We start from the raw sequence: 17,123 nt of genomic DNA, 5'->3' as shown, positions 1-17,123 counted from the left end.
CATTTCTTGGGGGTGTGGCTCAGATACAGCAGATTAATTGCCACTGCTCTCCTAATCTGGATGTGGGCGGGAATCAGAGTACACTCACAGAGTGGTCAGGCTGCCTTTGTTCTCTTCAGGGCTCGGTAAAGTGGGAAACCACCCCCAAGCAGGCTTGAATCACCCCGCATCATCCATAGACCTCTTTAAAGTATGCTGAGAAAGTCCCCCGAGCAAGAACAAGCCACCCACCACAGCCTCATGGACTCTCACAGAGGTCGCGTGCGCAGCCTGTCCTTGGCCATGCCCGTAAATGTGTTCACCTACTATCTCTGACCCCTCTTCTTCCCCTCCCTCTATCCCCCCGACTCTTCCTCTTCTCATAATCCTCCCCCCACCCCTGTGTCTTCCCTGTCTGTGTCCACAGATGTCATGGTGACAGAGCAGTGAGCTGACCCAGGACACGGGGCCTCCCACAAAGCACAACATTTCAATCTTGGCGGGCTGAAGAAGGAGCAGAGGGAGGCGGCACTAGTGCACCCTCCTGCCCTTCGCCAGCGGCTCCACTCCTCAGCGCCCCCTAACCCCCTCCCACACCTTTAACAGACTGACACCTTCTTTTTCTATGAACAACGACATCAAAGGAGGAAAAAAAGACTGCAAACTCAAGAGAGCCGAAATCATCGGAGGGATATTACTGGAAATGATATTTTCTCTTCAGGTGAAAAAAAAACCCCATCGTGTGCATGTTATTGTAATTAGTACATCTAAACACATTGCTCCCTGCCAGGGACGTCTGTAATACATTGACTGTCTTCCACTAGAGGCATTTTCAGCAGTGTACATCTCCTTCCAGTGTATGTTCCCACTGAAGTCAGACCTCATTGTAATTACCACCACCTCCTATGCACATTGTTTTCTAATTGATACAAATTAATGATCAAATGTATGGCCATTTTCGGGTCAGTGATTGGCGTTGAAAAGGAAGTCTTCCCATATATATATATATATATATATATATATATATATATATATATATTCCTATAATAATGTGTTATGTACAACAGCATGGACAGAACCGTAGCTGAGCCTTCCAAGCCCTTTTGGTTAACAGTCTTGTAGATGTCAAGAGTTGATTCTTATATATTTCAACATTTTTTACATTTATTTAGTCAGTACATTTTAACAACTTCTTAATGAGCAGAGATAATACAGCCTCACCTAAAGTTATTTAAATGTGACAAAGTGAATCCAATTCAGGGATTTTATTTATTTATTTGTTTGTTTGTTTATTTAAAGTATACACACAGACCAGACTGAAAACAGAGGCCTTTGGCCAGTAATGTAATAAGTACATCACATACAATAATACTCACATACATTAACAAAAGTTATCACTGCAATAAATTTAAAGTGAAAGGGATCTATAACCTAAACTTGGTCACCTGAAGGAAATGTTTTAAAGACCAGTGCGAGAGAGGGGAGAGGAGTGAAAAACAAGGAGAGGAATTGTTTATTTCATTTTGTTTTCTCAATCACTGATCAACCCACATGTAACACTATCCTTTGTGTATTAAACTTGGTAGATTTATTGAGGACACCCAAGCTAGCTCCTGCTCTAGTCTTTGGTCTCTCCACTCCTCTCTGCCTCTCTCCATCCGCTCTTCATGTGTATCATCGAGCAGCCGCCAACAACCTGTGGCCCTTCATCTCTGGATGGGTGACCCCTTTTCCTGGATTACCAGGATGGGGGGACCCACCCTGGCCAAATCCTGTGAAAGACTCTCGTCTCACTGGCTTCCTGTTTAGTGACTGCTATAAAGCTTCTGAGCTGGAGCAGGTGCGATAGCTCTCTGAAGGGCAGGAGCATCAGTCCCCCTGTCCAGCATGTACAAGAAGTTTGACGGGGAAACGAACATGATGAATACATGACGCAAGACGTTCATAACGGTTGGCCCCTGGAGCTGTGGCTGGCTGTGGGGGCATGAAGTGCTCTGGAAAAGGAAAAAAAAAAAAAGCATGAAGTGCACGCTCACGCATAGACAGCGCTATGGGGAATCCTCATTATCAGCCCCCCGTTCTCTGTCTCCTCGTCCCCGGGACGTCACCCTACCCCACGCTTCAGCGCTGGAGTGCCGGGAGGGACAGGTCTGCTGGACCGGCTGAGACTCACCGGGCATCTCAGCCTACGGAACAGAGAGACAGAGAAATGGACAGAAGAGAGAGTCAGGAATGTGTGGAACAAAGGGCTGATTCAGGGCTTGCTTTTGTAAACAATGTAAATTCAGTATGTATAGAAATCTGCATGCTGCCATGTAGATAAAAGAACACCGAGGTTGTTCAAGTACAGTAAGGGGAACCATGTCACTGGGTTGGTTCAGGGTTAAAAAACGTAGCTACCGCTGGCATTTCAAACCAGCCCCACCCTTACACTTTTCTTTGTGTTTTTCCTTTTCCTCTTAGCATACACTGCATATCTATGATACAACATGCCGAAAAACAAGCACGCCACCATTAATTAGTCTAGGAAAGGTAGACATATGATCAAGCAATTTGGGTTTTGAACAGAGAGTCTGTCCTAACAGTATGAGGGAAAAACGGAAGTAGGGCGGTCCAATTAAGTGGCACCACACAAAGTGGTACAGGGCAGCCTGCCAGGAACTGTCTATTTATCTGGTGTCAGAGGGAATTTACACATCTCTGTGAGTCACTGGCACTGCCTGCCTGTTTCCAAGCTGCTCTGCTCAGTGCAGCCATTCATGGGTCCAACCAAATCCGATAACACCACTTTTTGTACTTATCTAGCTATCTGTTTATCTAGCTATCTTAGTTTTTATCATGTCGTCACTTGGACATTGCTACCTATAAGTATTCTTGATCTCGGTGCTTAAAGTATACCACATAGAGCATGCCCATTCGAGGCGTTTCGTCCATGAAATTTTGCCTACACTCAAAAATGCTTTCCCTCCTTTGTGTGTGAATCATGTTCAGAGTACATCTTCATTCTTGTACCCCAGAAAGAAAATTGGTTGTAAAATGGTAAACACTTTGAAGCCCTTAAATCCTTAAATCTTTTATTACAGCCAAACCTAATGAATATCTTGCAGGACTTCCTCTGAAACAGCTGGTAGATAATGACCTCAGCTAACCACTGCACTGACCCATGTGCCTGTTTTAATGAGACAGGGCCTAATTCAGTCCAGATGTGTGGACTGGTGTTTAGAATCTGCTGCAATTTCAAATGTGTAAACTTCCATTCACCTATTCAACATGTTATTTTGAGCCAGTGATATTGGTAAAGAAGCAGAAATCTGTCTCATACGCCCAATCTTTGCATTCTAACTGGAGAATGTTTATAAAATGCAGTCCACAGTTGTTTCTGGATCGTTTAAAATAAATGAGCAGTAGATGAAAACAAAAGGAAGAATTATGTTAACTACAAATACATGAGAGAGAGAAAATATCAACTTGGAACAGGCACCTGTCTTTTGGCTGCCTTTAAGGAGGGTTTAAATGGAGCGTTTGAAGTGTTAGGTGTGCTTTATTCTCTTTGGTCACCATATCCATAAAAAAAACAAAAAACAACAACATCAAAAGGATATTCCTCTCCCTTGCAGCTCTGGCTGCTCCTGCAGTGATAAGTTAATACAGATTTGAATGCCGACACATTAGGACTCAACCTGCCACTCATAGGTGACTGTTACTGTGTGTTAAAAGACTATCTTGTGTTTAAAGCTTCACGGACCTCTAAGATGAAAGGCTGATTCTTGGAAGGTAATTAAATCTCTTAAATTAATCTGGGTAGAGTACACAAGAGCACAAACAAAAAAGAACAAAAAGAAAAAGTAAACAAGAAAAAAGCACGAAGCATCGTCTTATGTAAAGTGCCCAGCATGTGTTTAGTCCTCTGTAAGAACAATCTAAAACCCTTTAAACAACATGTAAACAGACATACTACATAATGGGATTGTTCAGTGGGCAAACAATAAGCTGTTAGTGTAATCACAGGTCAAAGATATATTACCCATAGGGCTAGGCTAGAGGTGTATTAAAATGATGGATATCCTGTAAGCAGTGACAGAGCACAGGCTGCAGACGTGTTGTCCAGATTCAGATTTACCTCCTCGCGTTTTTCACCGCTCTCTCCATCACTGGCCCCCTGCGCCCCCTCTCCAGGCCATGTACGCCCATACACAAACACACACGGCCCCCTTCCATTTAATCAGTCTTCAGCTCCACTCTTCACTCGCTGCACAGACATTTGCAGGCTGGCGAGGTGGAGCGCCTCATCAATCTGGCCCAGAGACTGAAGGCAGGGGGTGGGCGTGAGTATCGGAGGCTTGGGTTTTGGATTAAGTAGAGAGGGGGTGTGAGGTAAGAAGGGCCAACTCGAGACTTGGCAAGCCATTTGTCCATGAGCTCCGAGTGGGCAAACCAGGGCAGAGAGGTCAAGGGAGACTTTCAGTTTATTAACTGACTATTTATAGTCAATTAATATGTTTATATTTGACTATTTGAATGAAGTGATTGGTCTTTAGCACTAAATAGAAATCCTCTGTAAGTTCAGCCTTGAGTGCCCACAACAGTGTCTGGTTACTGGAAAGTTTTACTTTGGAATTAAATATAGTGGCATCTGGTTGGTTGGTGAGGGCTCCCATCACTGATCTCTCAGCATAAAATCCCAGTTAACCTTTAGGGCCACCCACATAGTCTTGTCCTCAAATAAAGCACTGGTAGCAGGGGGTGTTAGCAAGCTAACAAAGCATTTAGCATTCACAACAACGCAGACATCTAATCAATTTTTCAACAGGACATTAAAGGATGAATTTGAGTTTGTCCTTTAAAAAGTATGTCAGATTCATTCAATTGATTTATATAAAAGATAATAAAAGAGATTCAGTGCTTTTCTTTAAGGTTGCTGATTTCTAAGCAAGGCATACTTGGCACGCTTACCAAACAGTTATGATAGAAGTCTGATCTATCAAACATGGCCCACCGTGTGCTAGTGTTACAGACAACTAGTTGTTGAGTGAGGAGCCATTTAACAAATACACATGAATTTGTGTTTGATTCCCTTGAACCTGGTTATTTCCTTTCTATTGTTTTATGTCAACTTGATGGAGTCTCTTTGTATGCACTTTTATTTATTTTACTATTTTATTTATTTATCTATTTTCAGTGATTTTCACTTGAGACTTATTTTTGTTCATTTATTAAGGCTTTCTGTCTTGTACTTCTTTAATGGAAACAGCAATCATGTTATCTTATTGTTGAACTCTGAACTCCGGAACAGCTGTGAAACAGGGTAATATGTGACTAATGCAGCACAGGTTGGTTGGACTGAGCAAACAGTGTCTCTCAGGACAGAAGTTTTAAGGGATGGCATGTCTTAGGTTATGTAATAACTTCATTCTATGCTTTTGTTCTTTTCTGGCCCCTACAAAGTTTGCACGGTTACCATCCATTTCTGATAGAACATAGGTACAACATTGGTTGAGGTCAGTTGACTGAGTTCAGCAAAAGGTCACCCCCATCCCCAAAATCAAAAAAAGAGAAAAACCCATCACATGAAATTCAGCTACTTTCAGTATGCTTTTTACACTATCTTGCAAGACTTCTTGATTCCACCGAGGTTTTGCAATAGCTAACTGCTCTTCAACCGTATACCGGTTACTCCCATAGTCAATTCACACACCCACCCACACACACACATATGTTTATGCAGGCATTCACGCTTACACATGTTTTACCATTGGCTAAAGTGGCTGAAGGTTTGTGAGGCAGAGTTAGAGTAAAGATTAGCTGGTGCTGGGAAATAGACATGGTTTGGGGATGGAGTTCGGGTAATTACTGCAGCAGACCTTCTCCGGTAATCTCTAGATTACTGCTAACCTTCTCTGGTAATTCTTTGGATTACCGCAGACCTTCTCTGATAATCTCTGGATTACTGCAGACCTCCTTTGGTAATTACAGCCCTCTGATGGCCCCACCTCATTTCAGCCCATGCAGGGGTCAATAGTTTTTCTCTTCTATTTATTTCTCTACTATAATTTGTGTGAAGGCAGGAGTGGGCTGTTTGATTTCTAGAGTCTGGCAATAGCTAATCTGCCACCTGGTTCTGAAAGATTTTAGTATGTTATGTTCATTTTCTTTTCAAGATGGCTTCCAGAAGCACAGCCAAATGTGTACGTTAATCCTGCAGTGAGATTCATAGATCTGAAGAGTGGAGGTACGGGTTCCTGAGCCTACATGGAGCTCATGACTCAGTACCCCATCGTGCCCCCTCTCTCCTATGCAGCTGGAGTGGGGAAGAGGCATGACCTCAGGCCCCTTAATGGGAAACATTGCCTCTTGAAGTGCTTGAACAGTCTATGGAATAATTCACCCATGCCAAATTCAACTAATTCACCCAAGTAAATCAATGGTGTACCTTAGATTTGTTAGGATACACTTTCTGTCTTTCTACATTCCCACAAAAATTGTCCTCTGAAAAAAGTAGTGACAGGAATCAGATCAAATTGGCCAGGTTCATACAAGGGGAGAGAGCTTCTGGAAAACATCAAGATCCAGGTTTCTAGACATAATCTGATGAGAGTAATACACTGCCTGGAGACTGAGAACAGGTGGCTTTTCAGCTTGTGCCATTTAGGCAAGCAGTCTGCCTCTTGACAGTTTGATTTAGGTTTGGTACACTGGTGCCAACTCATTGAGGAAGAAAAGAGTTAGAGAAAACTAATACAATATAAGACGTTTTCTTCCTTGTGTCAATGCAGAGTATGTTAATTGCAGTGCTGCTCACCAAGTTTCTTTACAAATGACTCAGACTAGATCAGTGCATTCAGCTGCACTAAATACATTTGTCCATTTATCTGCTTATTTGGCCCTGAGACTTATACTGGTGTTCACATCCTGATCAGCCAATGGAGATGAATGACTCATGCCAAAAGAAAAGCCATCTGTGACAAGGTCAACCCACTCCAGAATTTCAGAATGGCTGTGTGCTTTGTGGAGTGTGCTGACTCTTAAAATAGATGCGTCAGGGCGAGCTGGAACAATGGAGGCTCAGGTCACGCAGGAGGTCCGGATCAGAGCACGGCAGGCGGCCATCCAGCATGTCCCGCTGGGAGTACGGCCGTAATCACCTCCGCATTAGAGCAGTGAAATGGCACTGTCCGGAAAATCCCCTGCCACCCACTGCAACAAAGACAGCACAGAGCAGGAGCGAGAACAAAACTGGCTTCCTTAGTACGTATCCTGGCAGCATCGCCACTACAACATGACTGAAAGCCTCAGGAGCAAATCCCACCTTCCCTGATACCCACTCATTTAAACAAGCCTTGCTGAGAGGCAGCCAGTAACTTACCCCCCACCGCCCTTTCATCCGCTAGAAGCTTAGAGGCTCCTTTATTTCCAAGACCAAGGCAAGAATTGGGAGTTCAAATAAAAATCGAGGTCAAGCAGTAATTTTCATTTTTAAGAAGCACTGCCACTTGGGCACAATTAAAAAGTATTGCTCCTGTTGTAAAGCTTCCTCCCGAGGGACCCACTCCTTCGGCTGAGGTTAATTAGTGTTTTCCCTTTATTTCAATTTTAGTGTTAAATGTCTGCTTTATGTCACACATGGGTCTGCAGGTTGGCTTTTGATGGGGCTGAGATGGGCTTAAGCCCAAGGAGCATCCTCCGGAGGGATGTAAGCTGGGAAGACAGCCATTGTGTCATATTGCTGTAGAGATTCGCCCCCACCACTTGGCCTGCGTGACCTCAACCACAGAGGAGCTGTATGAGATAACACATTAGCATGCCCTGTGTACACACACACATATCATTTTTGATCAAACACAGAAGGGATGGACAATCTTTGATGCATGCTGGGAAGGAAGGTTCCTAGGACCCTCTGTGAACAGCATCTAATACAGAATTTCATATGTGTGTGTGTGGGGGGGGGGGGGGGTGTTATTTGCATGGTGGTAGCCATCCAATAAGCGCAGTGGTTTTTTTATTTTAATAGCTGCAATAATCACCATTCGTGTGCAACCTTCACCTGGAAGAACAAGGTAGAATTGAATTTTTTTTTTTCTTCTGCTTAGCATGTTCCATTCACACTGACAGTACAGTGGACTTTCTGCGGCTAGCAATGCTATAGTTCCGTCTCTTTTTTGAATATTTCTGAAACAACATGATCCCATAAGTGAAAATTTGTAAACATTTACATGATCCAGCCCATACAAAATGTTTGTAACTGCTTTGTTTGGGACTAGTGTCCTCATGTTTCTCATTCATATCCTTTCTACCAATTTCATTTGTTTGGAATCCGAATGCATCTTTCTCACTCATGCTGATATGTATGATAGTAATTTATTTTGTAAAACAAACTTGTCAACACCTTTGTGTCAGATACTGTAGTGTCATAGTTTCTTCCCTAATGGCACATACCAAGTTCAAGACAGCGATACCTTCTGGTCCAGAGGCTGAGTCATGTCATGTTACCAGCTAAAGGCTGATCACAGGGAAAATACCCTGAGAATATGTCTTCCTTGGTAGATTGTGGAGGTACAGTTATTTTTGCACAGGAAGTGCAGGGTACTGCATACCTAAAGCAAGAGACAGAAAAAGAGAAAGATTGGTAAGAGGGGAAAAAGAGGTCTGTCTCTTTTTCCGTGTTTCATTGAGCCAGTTGTTCTCTTTAATGTGCACGTCCTGTGTGTGCTACAGGCCAGATTAGTCCTTTTCCACCTACAAAGGAAAAAAGAAAGAATAACTTCCTTATGTTGTAGACTGGGACCTGTATATATCATGTAAATATATTGCAGCTATGCATGCTGATACTCTAGCAGTTTGTTCAGGTAATTTTGTAATCAAACATTCTCATATGGCATGTATGGGAATTAAACATCTGAGTAAAAAACAAAAAAAAACAAAAACAAAAAAAACTACCCTAAAAAAATCAAAAAGCAAAAAAGAAGAATGAAAGTACCATGTTCAAATAAGAATTTCCAATTTCAACTTAAGATATTTTTTAGGCACTTATTTGATATTCATCCATCGGCTTGCTACGACCATTTTATGTGGTAATGTTACTGTTTCATTATATGTGTTGAGAGAGTCTGAGGTTGAGGCAAAGCTGAATTCAACTCTGCTTCTAGTAGAGGGGGGCAGGGTTAAAAACCTGATCACGGCTCTGTTGACCTATCCTTTAACTATGACTGTAAGCAGTTCTCTCTATTCTTCTATATAGTTTCAGCAGTATTAGATAAAGGCTTCAGAAAAAAGTTATAGTTAGTCTATTCTTATATGTGATTATGATCAAGATCTGGTACATGCTGATGCTCTTTATCAAAAAGTAACCCCACCAGCTTTAGAAATGTAGAAAGCCTAGGCATGTAAACAAGAGAGCTAGAGTGGAAAGCAGCACTGGTAATGTTCATGAAATGACTGGACCATAACTATTTGTACTGTTTAGTTTCAGTTCAAGTTTTTCAACATTTAAATATGAATTATTCTGAAAGACTACCTGTGCTTATTTTAAACAAGCCCTCATCATTATGCATAGGTTTGTTTGACATACTATATGCATTGCCTCAACCATAAGAGCTCACATTTCTCTAATGATGGGTGTAAAATGGAGACTGGATAACAGACAGGGAAAGCTCTGGGAGAATATTTTGCTTCAAGTTTAATTTTATTTAATTTATGATTTCTATTATTTTCAGAGTCTTTATTTTTAACCATCTAAGAAATGGAGGTTCCCAGTGGTGACCATGACAAAATGGAAATGTGTAATTTTTAAACTGTGCTACAGATAATTTAAATTTAATAAATAATCATTGTAACAAGAAAATGTGTCCCTTTGCATTAGTTGTTCAGGACATACAATGTACTCTGTGTTCTTTTCAAATGTGTCACCATTTACAGTTACTGCCTGCCTGTCCCGCCCCCGCAGAAGCTAAAAGCAAGGCCGCAGGAACCATACATGAGTCAGCACCTGCAGGCCAGCAATAGGCAGTGCCTACGGGCGAGCTCCCATCGTCCAGCGAGCATGCACGCTGTCACTCTGTGAGGTGCTGCAGCTCTCCTTTGGGTCTCAGTTGGATGACTCAGCCTTCACCTGCAGTGGCCTCACTGTCCATCCGTGAGTCATCGACAGCATCCACCCACACACATGTGCACAGGCAAAAATGTAGCACCTCGAGCTCTCAGACCGCTTTACGCAGGTGCTTTCAGGTCACAGACCTTAGCAAGTTAACGGTATCTGGCATGAGGGATCACGTTTCCATTTTCTTCTCTGAACCGCAGCGTGCCTGCTGCCTGTGCTTGCGAGAAAGCTGGGACCTTTAACCCACTTAGCACACTTGACCTTTGAACTCCCCCCCCCCCCCATCAGTGGACCAGCTCAGACCCTGCTCATCCGAGTTAGACGAGCTTAACCTCTCAGCCTGGATCCGAAGACAAGGCAAACAGAAGCCGACGCCTCTGCCAAACTCATCCAGTAGGACTCCTGTTGACAAAGGCCAGTGAGGCAGACACAGAGGAGGACCTCTGTAAAAAAGAAGCCCAAAGTGGCACCTGGAGCTCCTCCCTGTGCGCATGCAGTGTTCTGAACTGTGGCTTTGACACTGAGACAGGCACAAACAGGCTGATGAAAAGCACTACCTCACAATATCTCAATACACCCACTTTATATAGACACCAGTCATAACCAATGTGCAAAAAGAGCAAAGAGCATGACTGGTATCGCTTTGAAGCTTAGATTTTAAATGACATTTTGACGATAAAAGGGGCTAAAATGAGATGTGTAATGCGAGTGAAAGTCACTGATGATTGCTATTGGCTTTGAGTCCTCCTCCGTGCCTATTAATCAAGCATACATCAACATAATGTTTATGAACTCAGAGAGCTAATGATGTTTTAGCATTGTAGAATTGTGCAGTGAATCAATCAATTAGCTAGCAGGAATCCTCTGTCTCTCTTAATGGCTGTGTGAAGGTTATCAGATGCTTGAGCCATTAATTAAAAGCCTCTCATTCCTAGACGAGAGAATGGGACATGTTTGTAAGTTTAAAATAAATCGCTTTACAAGAGGACACATTTGATTAGTTATTTCATTATACCCCTAGGTATAATCAATTTGCTAGCTCAATAACAAAGTCAAACAAAGCTGTCAGGTAAACTCAAGCCTGAATTTTTCACAGTGACTAAGAGATAAAACAAGCTTCCACGACATCCTGTTTTTTATCATTAGTTATGCTTTTTTTTTCCTATGGGATAAAGTTTATATTAAAGAAAAATGCCTGACCAAACATCAAATACATTTGATATATTTCTAAAGTGCCACGTTTAATAACGTTGTTAAATTTTTTGAGTATTGAGAAAGAAATAATTTCTCCACAGGTGCTTTTCTCAATTGAATGCTTCAGTGCCAAATTTGTTATGATAACTGCCAGCTGGATTAGTTCACACTTAAACCTGATGTGACATGCTACATTTAACAAAATCAGGCAGTCTCTCTGTCTTCTTCTTGCTTACCCTACAAACATACATGCTGTCTCCTTCCTGTGCTTTTTGTCAATGAGATGATATATGGAGAAAGAGAAAGAAAGCTCTCTTTATTTTGCTGGCCTTCCCGCTGGCAGAGATAAACAATGCATGAGTGACACGCTCTCATCAGTCAAGGCCCTGAATCTTTCCCCTGGCCAGATAACATCAAGTGTGCGTGTCAATTGCCAAGTGCTGTCTGTCACACTTCAGCGATAACAGCAGGAGCGAGTGAGGGTTTAATGTTTGTGTTTGTGTGTGTGTGTGTGTGTGTGTGTGTGTGTGTGTGTGTGTGTGTGTGTGTGTGTGTGTGCGCGCAAAAGGACAGAAGAGCAGGGGCTCTGTTGGTGGTTTAACAGAATGCACTGGAGGATGAAATGGTTCAGATCACAGTGAGTTTTGCAGGCTCAGTGATCTCTTTGTATATTCTGTTGAAATAACTTCATTCTTTGTAATGGACATCTATATATATAACATTCAATGTTATAATATCGATGCAGAAAAATGGAATGATATATATATACTTTGTACATTGAGAAATGCACATGTAAAATGGTTCTGTCAAGTGAATTAAAATAACTACTCAAGAATAACATTTCCATCAAGAAATTGGAATAATTTTAATCTTTGTAATGTACATGCATGTTTGCCTAAAAGCCTTTTTTTTCAAATGCACACAATTGTAAACTTTCTGTGGTATTACATAATGAAATGTCTGGAATGTTCATGGACGAAATCACAGCCAAGTTCAAGACCTCCTAAGAGCTTTACCCCTAACACTGCTACATTCTTTACTTCCTCATTCTCATCCTTGATTCTGAAACCTCACTTCCTGGCAAGTAAACATAAGGAGTTTAGTGAGGGCATCCGAACAGCAGGCAGCGTCTGTTGGTAGACACACCAGCCTACTACTGGCACGTTCGAAATGCGCAACTATTTTAGACCAATGACAACTAATTTTGGACTTAATATTCAGTTCCATTGAGATTCAAACAGGTGCCATTCTATAGCTTTCAGAACTTCAAGCACAAACTGAGTGTTTATCAGTGCTTGCTCTAAATTGAATTTGATGGGTACTCTCTATGGTGATGTCTGCATATAAAATCTTGAAGATGAACAATATGCTTTTCTGTATATCAGCCTTTTCCAGGGAGCCACTGGGGTGTGATTGCTTAAATATATTGCCATATTAAAGTACTGGATCATCTCATTGTGAATGATTCACAGCTAATATGAGCAGAGACTGAGAAACATCAAAGTATTCAATTCTTTATGGACCAATGCAGCAGCACGGCCTGAGAGGGTGCGTTGAGTAGAAGATTTTGATGTATTAAGAGATTACTTTTCAATTCAACTCTTGTACTTGATAGCAGACGATAAGAGGAATAATTGCACACTCATATGGGTCTAGAATACTACATTTAGAACATACTGTGGTTTTCATACACAGATATTTAATTAAAAATATGTGCTGCACATAAAAATATGTGTGGTTGTCTCTGGTTTCCCATGTCAGTATTCTTATTATTGTGATAATAATCACCATATTCTTTATAAATGTAGTTAACTAAAGTAAAGGAGTTTAGTGCGCGCCTGCCTTCCAAAGCATGGTGCGCATAACTCTAACCGGTGACCTTTTAACCTTTGAAGTTGTGACATGCAGTATGGTGGGTAACTACAGCCTGTGATTAGCTAAGATAGTGTGTCCAGTCAGGCTCACCCAGATACCTAGTGCTGTCAGCTTCACTGAGGCAGTGACAGCTCGGACCTGTGTGCTCCTTCAGAACTTGCCGGATGAAACAGAAAACCCAAGAAATTCCTCTGAGCCAATTACATGTTTTCTTTATTTTAACCTGCTGTGCGTATATTCTTCCTGCTTATCTCTGGCATGTCATGGTACACTAGTTAACTGAATCTGTTTCTCCTCGTTATGTCATCACGGGCACTAAGAGCAGATTTCACACAGCTAAAACCAAACATTCAGACTACCTGTGTCACTAATATGGGAAGGTGCACATAATTCAGCTTATATATTTTAAGTGATGCTTTACCTATTCTTGCGCACAACACATATCTGTTGATGTGCTTACAAACAAGTAGTTGTTGCCTTTTTAACCTTCTTTTCAAAATGATAGAGGCAAGTTTTAGACTCAAGTCCTACATGTATCTTTCCATTCTACCGAGACTTCTGAGGAAGCTGGAACATCAGACTGTTGGCTTGGAAGCACTTCCATTGCATTGCTGTCTCGGTGCACAGTCAGTCAGGTTTCTTATGGTAGCCATGAGTCAGTAGTCATTCAGGAAAATGTCAGTATATATTATAATTGTGAGGGTTTCATTCATACTGAACTGAGCTTTCCAAAAATGTCAAGACACAAAGGTTATCTTTTGATGACAGAGTAAGTATCACTTTGAGCATGCACTCCAACAGCTATGATGCTACGGAGGAACTGAATACTTGCACACTAAGCAGTGTCCGATATCCACATGGCATGTCATTATACAAGAGACAGCTGCAGTGGCTAGAACATGCTGCGTATATGCCTCTAGTATCTTGCATTCAGTGATTTCTCGAACAGTGAGGGTGCAGCTCTGTGGTAAACCTCCCAAATTATTACAAATCATCAATCCTAAAACCAAACTAGTAAAGTAATGTAGACGGGTCACGTAAACTGTACTCCATACTTAAGAGTCAGGACAGCGGCTGTAGAACAGTTTGGAGGTAGATATTGTATTTCTTCAGAGAGCAAAGTCTAAACAGTCTAAATATCTCCACATGGAGTAGCTTCTTGGGGGAGGAGGGATGTCTTGTTTGCATTGAAATCAATAGGATATTGACCAGTGAGTAATTACATAATAGCATTGGTATTTATGCCAGGTGGAATTGATTTCTAGAGCCTCATTTCCTGTGTCGCTCCATGCTGTGGTAGGCTCTCACCTTCAGCAGAGAGAGATTGAGAGACATTATTGAAGGTTGGAAGTATGTATTACCTTATAGAAAAAAAAGCACACAGCATTAAAAGCAAAAAATAAATTAATTAAACAAAAAGTCGTGATACCTAATCTTTTACAATATGGAAATAGTTTCATTTTAAATTATTATAGAAAAAAGTTAAATGATAGACCACATTAATAAATAAACACAGGTGCTCTATCTGTTTACACACATCTGTATGATAATACAAGGCCTTATGTCATAAGCATGATTTGGTAACCTTGTATGTTGAATGGCAAGCTCAAAGCTACTGATTGAATTCCCACATGCCACACTATTTTGAGAGAGACAGCACGCCTACATGGACAGCATATTTTCCTATACAGACTATATAAAGGTACCCACACAGTGAAAGATGAATGACTAAAAACAATTGCATAGTAAAACCAGTTCAAAGGGATGAGTTATTTGAACTTTTCTTTCTATTTTGCATATTTTCTTAACTTCATATCACATTCTGAGCCATTGGCTCAGAAAGATCTAGCACATGGTAGGTTTCAGTTCTTTTCATCGGTTCCTTTCCCACAGTAGCTGTGTTCGTGTTCACCTGCGTTTTCCATGGTCAAACTGATCATCTGTGTCAGTACACTGGGTAACAAACAAAGAAAGAGCTACCAGCTTTGATGAATATTTTCAAATTTGACTAAACAGTGAAAACAGCTCTTTTAGTACAATGCATGAAATGTTAACACTAGTTATTTCTTAGGGTATTTATTTGTATAGTTATAGCCTTGAGTTATTTAGAAATGTGGTCTTTGAATTAACTTTTATATGATGTTTAACTGTAGACTGTGAATCTAACAGTCTCTCCTGGATTTTGTAACCATTCTTCATTAATTGATTACAGAGAATACAAGCACAGCCCTTGATGTACAGCCTCTACAGATTCTACAGATTTTGAAGATTTCACAGAAGTCTCTCTTTACCTCACAGTCAGGTTTGACAATGGGGCCGATCAGCTTCATTAACTGTTCAATTAACTCCTAGAGATTACACGATCCAGGACAAGAAATTGGATGCGGGGGCGAAAGGTGAATGCCTCGGTTCTCAAGAAAGTGACATGCTGATGAACTCATGGAACTTACAGAGGAGAACATGCTCTAACTGTTTCTCTTGTTCCTACAAAAGAAGTTATTTGTATGTTCACACACATATTCATTACTGGGTATTTTTATCTGCCCACAGTTTAAGAAAGCCCTTTGACTGTGAGAAAAAAAAAAGAAAAAGAAACCATGATTTCATGGGCTTAGTAGCCCATGATTGGCCTTTACCCACTAAAGTGCAAATTGCATTAGAAAATGACACCTCATACATCTGCACTGTAGTCCGTGGATCGTTTAGTTAATTTAATGATTAGCACATCCAACATCTCTTAATCATTTCATTTCACCTTGTGATCGAGATCATGGCAAACTGTTACCCATGTGTAGGGGAGCAGTGATGAGGCCAACTGCCTCTTCCTTGAGGCTCGGGAAGATTCTCTCAGTGGAAGAGTGAGCAATCTATTACCATCCTGACCTCTTCATTTCCCTCCATCCACCATTACTGCACATCTCAGAAACTGCCAGATTGATTAAGGAGTGTTATCTAGCAAGTAAAAGAGAAATAATACAATTAAAAAAGGAATAATGTTCTTTCATTAGGAAAATGGCTTGAATTATTAATGCTTGGGAATACTAATAAGGGTGGATGTCTCTATATTTGTGTACTTTCTATGCAGAACAGAATCATGCTTTATATACAAGTTTTTTTTCTGTCTATGTAGATGAATTTATGTGAAGCGTCACATATTGGTGGTTCATTTACAAAAAAGCTAAAATCACTTAAGAGTGCATTTGTAGCATATTATCTGGCAGGAATCCACAGCTTCACAGCCACATTTTCACACTTCACATGTGAATTTGCAGTTTATGTAGTTTCCATTTTCCACCTGACGCATGAAAACCAAACATCGGCCTCAGTCTATATTATAAGACACGCTTGCATGCGAGCTGATGAAGTTGACCAACGTGCCCAAACCATGGCCAAACCATGAATACTCGTTATTTAATAAATCAGTATATGTCATGGACCAAACTGGGAGGATGGCATTTGTCATCAGAAATGAAGAGTGATAACAAGGCATAACATGGATGACTTTGAAGAGAGTCATGGGGAAAGAATACACAACTTGAATTCAAATTAAATAAAGCATTTGCATGTTGAAAAGCATGAACCCTCTCAAACATTTCCCTTATATTTAATATAATAAACCACAGTAAAACCACCCTCATGCAAACATTCTGTTTATAGTCAATGTATGTCCACTCCGAGGAATAATAGACTTCTAGTATACAGTCCCAAGTGGTCACACCATAAATTACCTCCTTGACCTTTTTCTCTGTGTCCAGAATAAGATCAGACTTTCAATACTGCACTCGTTGAAAGCAAACTATGTTCAACTAGACAGAATTTCATGAGATTCAGATTAGTTTTGTGGCCTGAGCTCAAGTCACTTATTTGGAAGGAGTTCAATGCCTAAGCTGAAATAACGCTTTTCCACCCCTGTCCTTCCACACACTGCACATTACCATTCTTCTCGTTATGCCCACAGCACTTCATGACCTTGGTTTCTCTG

The 17,123-nt window shown here is 41.0% G+C and overlaps 1 protein-coding gene across 2 annotated transcripts in view; it reads left to right on the top strand.

Annotated features, from left to right (window-relative positions):
• Positions 1-9,817, top strand: part of LOC113570837 (MAF bZIP transcription factor a) — an 81,844-nt gene extending 72,027 nt beyond the window's left edge. Inside the window, exons 3-4 of one of the 2 annotated variants that reach the window (XR_003409927.3) lie at positions 407-700; positions 1,566-9,817. The gene's annotated coding sequence lies outside the window, so the exon portion shown is untranslated. Of the gene's footprint in view, positions 1-406 lie in introns of both variants that reach the window. The other variant, XM_026999505.3, reaches the window with a different exon arrangement.
• Positions 9,818-17,123: the final 7,306 nt, after the last annotated feature.

This window comes from Electrophorus electricus, unplaced genomic scaffold (genome assembly GCF_041902795.1).
Source record: "Electrophorus electricus isolate QZ-2024a unplaced genomic scaffold, ASM4190279v1 Scaffold113, whole genome shotgun sequence".
Taxonomy (NCBI): Eukaryota; Metazoa; Chordata; class Actinopteri; order Gymnotiformes; family Gymnotidae; genus Electrophorus; species Electrophorus electricus.
The sequence above is the reverse complement of the archived record's forward strand: the minus strand, read 5'-3'. Positions and strand labels throughout refer to the sequence as shown.